General features: G+C 48.1%; 1 pseudogene; it reads right to left on the minus strand.

Annotated features, from left to right (window-relative positions):
• Positions 1–720: 720 nt before the first annotated feature.
• On the minus strand, positions 721–1,614 carry LOC143329504 (uncharacterized; annotated as a pseudogene).
• Between the last annotated feature and the right edge of the window lie 7,524 nt (positions 1,615–9,138).

Genomic DNA, 9,138 nt, shown 5'->3' on the forward strand with positions numbered 1-9,138 from the left:
AAGCCAATTGAGTCTAATACTGAGATAAATGCAGTGCTAAGGCTGTCATTATCAACGTCGACATGTACGTTAAAGTCACCTACAATAATTATTTTATCTGCTTTAAGAACTAAACCTGATAGAAACTCAGAGAACTCAGTTATAAATTCAGAGTAAGGACCAGGGGAACAATATACTATAACGAATAAAAATGGCTGCACTGTTTTCCATTTTTCATGAGAAAGAGTGAGAACAAGGCTTTCAAATGAGTTATAGTCGAGTTTAGGTTTAGGGTTGATTAAAAGGCCAGAGTCAAAAATGGCTGCAACCCCACCTCCTCGGCCACTGCCTCAAGGAATGTGAGTATTAATATGGCTCGGAGGAGTAGCTTCATTTAGGCTCACATACTCTTCAGGACACAGCCAGGTTTCAGTCAGACAAAATAAAACAATATTATGGTCTGATATTAACACTTACTAAAACAGCTTTAGAGGACAGAGATCTGATGTTAAGGAGTCCACATTTAATTCTCCTATCTTGTTGTACAATTGTAGTGATTGTTTAAAATTTTATCAGATTTTTATGTTTAACTCCTCTTCTCTGTACTTTTGGTTTTCTTAGTGTACATGGCCGGGGGGCAGACACAGTCTCTATGGAGTGTTGGGTGGGTAACTACTCTAATGGAAGCGCAGAGAAGCATGTAGGACTGCAGCTCCGCCTCCTGGTCTCAAATCTGAGTTGTCAGGGGTTAGGTTCATAAATAAAATCGGTCAGATTTCTAGAGATGAGAGCTGCTCCCTCCAAAGTGGGATGGATGCCGTCTCTCCTAATCAGACCAAGTCTTCCCCAGTAAGTCTGCCAATTATCAATGAAGCCCACACCGTTTGCTGGACACCACCTCAACAGCCAGTGATTGAATGATGACATGCAGCTAAACATGTCATCACTGGTCAGATTTGGCAGGGGTCCAGAGAAAACTACGGAGTCCGGCATCATCTTTGCATATGTACACACCGATTCCACGATAACTTTAGCGACCTCCGATTGGCGTAACCGGGTGTCATTACCGCGGACATGAATAACAATCTTACTCTATTTACACTTATCCTTAGCCAGCAGTTTCAAATTTGATTCGACGTCAACCGCTCTGGCCCCCGGCAGGCATTCGACTATGGTCGCTGGTGTCGTTAACTTCATTTTTCTCAAAATGGAGCTGCCAGTAATTAGAGTTGGTTTCTCAGCAGGTGTGTTGCTGAGTGGGGAGAACCTGTTAGAAACATGAAGTGGTTGGTGGTGACCCGCGGGCTTCAACTTGGGACTATGCTTCCTTCGAACAGTCACCCAGCCTCCCTGGTTTCCCAGCTGCTCGGGAGCTGTCGAAGGACGGCTAGCCGGAGCTGCACTTGGTCGGTCCGCACCGGCTACAGGGGCCTGGCTAACTATGGGTAATGGTTTGGTTTCCATGGTGCAGAGCCGACCTTCCAATTCACTAAGCCTCGCCTCCAACTCACCAAATAAACTATATTTATTACAAGTACCAGTATCACTAAAGGAGGCAGAGGAGTGGCTAAACATCTGACACACCAAGCAGGAGAGAGCTAGAGAGGGACAGAGAGAAGCCATCGCTAGCTGCTAGGCTAAACTGGTGAAGCTCAGCACGTCTTTCCAACAACTATCTTCTAGACACCAACACAGAGGAGACCATCCCCCCACCCAAGATCACAGCAACCCAGGTGTGGGGAGAGCTGAGGAGGCTTCATCCCAGCAAGGCAGCGGGTCCAGATGGAGTATCCCCTTGACTGCTGAAGGCCTGCGTGTTGGAGCTGGGAGACCCCCTACAGCGCATCTTCAACCTGAGCCTGGAGCAGGGGAGGGTCCCTCAGCTGTGGAAATCATCCTGCATCATCCCAGTCCCAAAGAGACCAAAACGTGAGGAGTTGACACCACACGCCCTGACATCACACGTGATGAAGACCATAGAGCAGCTGCTGCTACACCACCCGAGGCCACAGGTGCGCCACGCCCTCAACCCTCTGCAGTTTGCTTACCAGGAGAAGGTGGCAGTGGAGGTCGCCATTGTCTACTTGCTACACTGATCCCTCTCTCACCTGGACAGGGGCAGTGGAGCGGTGAGGATTACATTTTTGGACTTCTCCAGTGCCTTCAACACCATCCAGCCTCTGCTCCTCAGAGATAAACTGACAGAGATGGGAATAGGCTCACACCTGGTGGTCTGGATTACAGACTATCTGACAGGCAGACCTCAGTATGTGCGACTGGGGGACTGCAGGTCTGACACTGTTGTTTGCAGCACAGGAGCACTGCAGGGGACCGTGCTCTCTCCAGTCCTGTTCACCCTGTACACGTCGTACTTCCAGTACAACTCAGAGTCCTCCCACGTGCAAAAGTTTGCAGATGACACTGCTATCGTGGGCTGTATCAGGAGTGGACAGGAGGAGGAGTACAGGACACTGATCCGGGACTTTGTCACATGGTGCAACCACCTGCACCAAAACACCACCAAGACAGGGAGATGGTGGTGGACTTCAGGAGGCCCAGGCCTCATCCGGAGCCTGTGACCATCAAAGGGGACTGTGTGGAGTTTGTACGGACTTACAAATACCTGGAAGTGCAGCTGGATGATAAAATGGACTGGACTGCCAACACAGATGGTCTGTGCAGGAGAGAACAGAGCCAAGTGTACTTCCTCAGTAGGCTGGCGTCCTTCAACATCTGCAAAAAGATGCTGCAGATGTTCTACCAGACTGTGGTGGCAAGTGCCCTCTTCTACGCAGCAGTGTGCTGGGGAGGCAGCATCAAAAAGAGGGACGCTACACGTCTGGACAAACTGGTGAGTAAGGCGGGCTCTGTTGTGGGCACAGAGCTGGACAGTCTGACATCTGTGGCAGAGCGATGGGCGTCAATCATGGACAATCCACTGCATCCACTGCACAGTGTCACCTCCAGGCAGAGGAGCATCTTTAGTGACAGGCTGCTGTCACTGTCCTGCTCCATTAACAGACTGAGGAGGTTGTTATTGTTCCTCCGCCACGCCGTGCGGCTCTTTAACTCCACTTGGGGGGGGGGGGGGTTTGCACTGGACATTTAAACTCTGGACATCTCATTTAAACTCCTGTAAACACTGAACACTGAACTTGCAATTCGCAATCTGTTGCACTGGACACTTTTACTTTTAATCCTGATTGTACTGGACATTTGGACATTTTTACTTTTAATTCTTTGCTTGCTGTGCTTTTACATTATTTATTGCATGCCTTTTACTTAAAATTTGTGGAATATGCTGGAACTTGTGAATTTCCCTTGGGGATGAATAAAGTATCTATCTATCTATCTATCTATCATTATTGTATTTCTATATACCACTGTGATTTGTAAGGCAATACTTTCAAGATCAGTCAATACATACTTCACTTAATATGCTGCCCCTGCCTTTATGTTGTTTCCGAACATATCTTGTGTCCTGTTTAGCTATTTGCATCATACATCACGGGATTCATGTATATAATAATAATAATTCATTGCTGACCCACTCCATTTCTGCTTATGGAGGCTCCTGGATGCAACTTTTTTCTATAGCTTTCCCACTGTAACTTACGTAGCTAGAGGGGAAATCTTTCTATTGTGTGTTGCCATCTAGTACACACAAGAGAGATCCCTGTATGAGTTAATCATCTAACAACAAATTGATACTGTCTTGCTTAATGTACATATTGATGACGGTTAAACTTCCGAGAAAAGAAGCAGACCGGTCTCAAAACCCCCTGGCCCCCTCCTTGGAGCAGGACGGCACCGGCCCCGACCTGGCTGGCATCCACCTGCAACACAAACAGCCTGTCAAACCGTGGGGCAGCCAACACAGGACATGAACACAGCAAGGACTTCCCATTCTCAAAGGCCTGCTGGCACTCACTAGACCACACAAACTTATTACCAGCCTTCAACAACTCAGTCAGAGGAAAGACAACAGTAGAGAAATTTCGACAGAAACTTCTATAGAAACCAACCAAACCCAAAAACCGCTGGAGCTCTTTTTTTGTAGTCGGCTGCGGAAATTTCGACACAGCTAGCACCTTGGCCTGCACAGGAGAAACTTTACCCTGGCCCACCACACGGCCCAAGTAAGTAACAGTTGCTCTAGCAAAGGCACACTTGGCCAGGTTAACTGTCAACTGTGCCTCAGCCAGCCTCACAAACAAAGCTCTTATCATCTGCAAATGTGAACGCCATGTGTCACTGTATACCACCAAGTCATCTAAATACACTGAACAGCCCTCCAACCCATACACAACTCGGTTCATAAGCTGCTGAAAAGTGGCCGAGGCGTTCTTTAAACCAAAGGGCATAACAGTGTACGAGTAGAGGCCTGACGGGGTCACAAAAGCAGCTAATTTCCCTTGCTCACTCTGACAAGGGCACCTGCCAATAGCCCTTCAAAAGATCGAATTTAGACACAAATTTAGCAGAACCCACTCTATCAACACAATCATCCATGCGTGGCAAGGGAAATGAATCGGACTTTGTGACAGAGTTAACCTTCCTCATGTCTGTACAAAACCGCGGAGTATTATCTGAATTTGGCACCAACACACAAGGCGACGCCCAGCTGGACACAGACGGAACCGCAGTGTTATTTTTAAGCATGTAATCAATCTCAGAGTTCAAATGCTTAAGCTTTTCAGGACCCATGCGGTAAAACCGCTGTCTGGCTGCGCCTCACCTACATCAATATCATGTTCAATCCAGGTAGTACGAGATAGAACGTCACCAAAAAGCTGCGGGAACTCCCCGATCAGCTCCACCAGCTCAACACGCTGCTCTACCAGGAGGTGCGACAACAAGGAATCCAGATTACACAACGACTCAGAATTTTTCAACCTAGAACTCAACAAACTGTCATCAGGTTCAGGAACGCAGTCAGACTCCTGCGCCACACTACAGATGTCCACTGCGAGCGCAGGACCCACGTCACCTTTTACGCACCCATCACCACCCCCAGAGCGCTGATAATATGGTTTCAACAGGTTCACATGGTACAACTGAGACGACTTCCTAAGACCCGGAGTAGCAACACGGTAGTTCAAATCAGACAACTTTTCAGACACAGTGTACGGACCAGTAAACTTAGCCTGCAATGGCGAAGTGACCAGCGGTGTCAGCGCGAGGACCTGGTCCCCAGGACTAAACTCATGGCGCACCGTACCACGGTCATACTGGGCCTTCATTTTCATCTGAGCCTGCCCCAGTTTCTCTCGCGCCAACAAACCTGCCCGAAACAACCTGTGCCGAAAGCCGTTAACAAAATCAATCAGGTTTCGGGGCGCCTCGGTAGGAACTAACCCACCTTTCAGCGCTGCCAACGGCCCGCGCACTGAGTGCCCAAAGACCAACTCGTTTGGACTGAAGCCCGTGCTCTCCTGCACGGCTTCTCGCGCCGCCAACATCAACCACGGGAGACCATCCTCCCAGTCTCGGTCCAGCTCTGTACAGTATGCGCGCAGCAGGGACTTAAGCGTCTGATGGAAGCGCTCTAACGCGCCCTGACTTTGCGCATGATACGGAGTGGACTGGTTGTGGTTCACCCCCAGCATTTTCAACACTTGAGCAAATATATGTGAACAGAAATTAGACCCCCGATCACTCTGTATGACCTTGGGTATCCCGAACACTGAAGTAAACTGTGAAAGCGCTTTAACCACAGCTCTAGTCGTGATGGAACGAAGCAGATAAGCCGCCGGGTAGCGAGTACATTGACACATTACAGTTAACAAATACTTACACCCCGACTTAGCACTAGGCAACGGCCCCACACAGTCTATAATTAGATATTCCAGAGGTTCGCTCGCCACAGAAATGGGCTGCAACGACGCCGGCTTTACGCTCTGATTGGGTTTCCCCGTCAGCTGGCACACATGACACGTTTTAATACAGGCAGCCACATCAGTCTTGGCGTGCGGCCAGAAAAAGTGTTTGAGCACATACAGGTTTTATGCACTCCAAAGTGACCACATTCGTCATGCGCAGTTCTCAAAACCTGGGGACGAAAATCCCGTGGCACCACCACCTGAAACACAGGCTCCCCCACAACATCATCAAAACAAGGCATCCATTTACGCACCAAGAGCCCCTCCTGAACAAAGTAGCCCTGTGCAACCTCGCCAACCTGGTGACATGGCACAACCTGATCCCACAACGAGGACAACGAAACATCAGATTTTTGCGCCTTAATCCACTCATCCCTTGACACCAGTGGAGGCAAGTCAGGCAACGGAACCGGTTCCACTGAGGCCGCAGCCTCCGATGGCACAGACGCACCTTTAGCCTGAGCATGCGTCACGGCACAACCAGGAAAAACGCCCGAGCTGTCAGATGCCACTTCTAACGGCTCGGACACCACCACAGGTGACGGGGGAACACTGGACCAAACCCAACCTCCACAGATGTCATTGCCCAAAATCATCGACACACCCGGCAAAGGCAACTCTGGCCGCACACTCACAGAAAACACACCCTTAGCCAAATCACAATCCAACATCACATCATGGCGTGGCACTGGGATGAAGCCGAGCTCAATTCCCCTCATCACAATAAAGTCTCCAGACTGCGTATCAACAGAAAAAGGAAGTGCCGACTGCACAATAAAAGAATGTCGGGCCCCCGTGTCACGCAACACTCTGATATTAACACGTTCAGCACTGCCCACCAGGGACACCTGCGCGTCTATAATGAAAGGCTCAAACCCAGACCTATCACCGGCACCAACCTCCACCGCCTTTTCCTCCCGTGCACTTGCGCACAACATGGCCGGAGCTGGGGAAGGCGCGGCATTTTTATGCTTTAACAAAGGACATTGATCCTTCCAGTGACCCCCCCCCCGGCAGAAATTGCACAAATTTGAACGCCCTGGGCGCAACGAAGCTGAAGCTGACGCGCCCCGGGCCGGACCAGATTTAGAAAAACGGCCGCGCGTAAAACTGCTGTCATCACCCACTCGCTTGCGCACCTCACCAAAACCAGCCACTCTAAGCGCAGTAGCCGGCCCTCTTTCATTCAAGTAGGTGGCCACGCGCTGAGGAGCAACGTTTTTAAACTGCTCCATGATAATTAACTGGCACAGACCGTCAAAGGTATCTGACTAACCTCAACCCTGGTCTTCATGCGGTTCTGCAGCGGGTCAATTAAGCACGAAACCAGCGGGATCACCACAGGCGAGCCCATGGAGTGCCCCCGAGAAGGCTGCTTGCGCAACCAACACTAACTGCTCCCCACAGCACTACGAAAAAGACAAACCGACACAATCCCAAAGGAGAGAGTGCCCTAAAGCCTAACGGGAACCTCCAGAAACTGTGCACCTACAGCGTATCACCTAACCCCCCGACTGGTGAGTAAAACTCTTCCTACACTACAAAATAAATCCAAACAACATAACCTATCCCGGACGAGCCCCCATTTGTCAGAGCTGGCTCAATTCTCTGACAAACAAACGCAAGAGGGAACGCAACTGCAAATTATATTTATTTAACAAACATAGGCAACAGAAACTAAGGATAACTAAATACAACAATTTGTATCTGTAATGTAGAGTATCAGCGGTGAATGCAGGTGCATGGCTGTGTGTGTGTGTTGTACGTGTTGGATGCAAACTAAAATGAACAAAGGCAACAGGTGAGCTGCAGGGTCAGGCCGGGAATGAGAAGCCAAGAGAGTGAATGGGCGGATTCCACAGGCATTTAAAGCCGCAGCCCCGCCCACTAAGACGCACACCGGAGGCCGATGATCAATCGCGCTCTGAAATAGAAAGAGGAGAGGGCGAGCCAGACACCATATACACACACAAACAGATCCAAACAACCCCACCCCACTTGGGGTTGTCACAATGGGTCACCCTAATCATTATCAGAAAAAAATTGCCCCCCCTGAGATTTTTTTCAGGAGCCGCCACTGGTCTAGGTTGTTGGGAGATTTCCCATGGTGCACAGAGTTCCTCTCGACTCATCTCCCTCTCCCTCTGTACGCATTTTCATCCCGCAGTTTTATGCTGTCTCTCTGATTTCTCCTTTTTTTGTTTTCTGCAGTCATTTCTGTCTCCAGAGTTGTAGAATCTGGATCCATGATTGCAAGCCACTTACTGCCCCCATGTTCCTGATCAACACCCACTGCTATTATTATAGTTATTATCATTACTGTGGAAAAAGAATCATAGGAGAAAATTTAATTCATTAAAAAACGCAATGCCATTTTAATTGCAAAATGCTACTAATTATCAAAATTGTTGGTGCTCCATATGCTGTGAATCTTGTCACAGCATATGCTTTCCCTCCAACTTCAGTCAGAAAAAAAGCTCTACTGAATTTTTGAAAAACTACACCAATGTTTCACCAACTTGTAATGTTACAATCCTACAGACCTGTCTGTTCCTAGTGTTTTCTTTGCCACGGCTTCTCCTGTCTGTCTAGCTGGGTGTGCCTCTACACACCCAGCTAGACAGTGCTTTGCCTCGTTTCAGCAGACATCCCTTAGTTATCTCTCCACTTTATTTTTTGAGTACGCTTTTCTTTGTTCTTTTACACTCCTTTTGAGTGTGCTTTATGTTGGTTTTGTCCACTCCTCGTGAGTGCATTTTGTGTTGCACATTTATTGTTAAAATAAATTAGCATTTTTGTTCTCTAAATCATCTCTGGTCTGCATCCTTCAGTCCTAAAGACAATTCAGGCAAAAAGCCTAACATGCAACCAGCATATTAAAAGGGTGCTATGGCTCAAGCCTAAATGTAAAGAATATTATCACATTTAGTCAAATGGCACATGTAAAAGTAAAGCCATTGTCAGGCTAATGCCACTGCCATTGATTCCTCTTCTTGCCTTTGTTCCCCAATTTCCCATAAGTGAGCACAGAGGCATGTAAATGTTGACATTGACACAACTTTGAACACACACACAAACACACAATTTCATGTAAAAACCTAGCCTTACCCTAATTTTAACCCAAGTCTTCACCTTAAATTGAATGATTCACTTAATGGGAATTTTTGTTTTGTCCCTATAAGGAAGCTGAGTCCCCACAATGTGATATGTGATGTGTATAAATAGATTATATGCCCACAATCTAAGTAGTGCACAATCTCACATGCACCCGCATACA

Source organism: Chaetodon auriga, chromosome 12, assembly GCF_051107435.1.
Source record: "Chaetodon auriga isolate fChaAug3 chromosome 12, fChaAug3.hap1, whole genome shotgun sequence".
NCBI lineage: Eukaryota > Metazoa > Chordata > Actinopteri > Chaetodontiformes > Chaetodontidae > Chaetodon > Chaetodon auriga.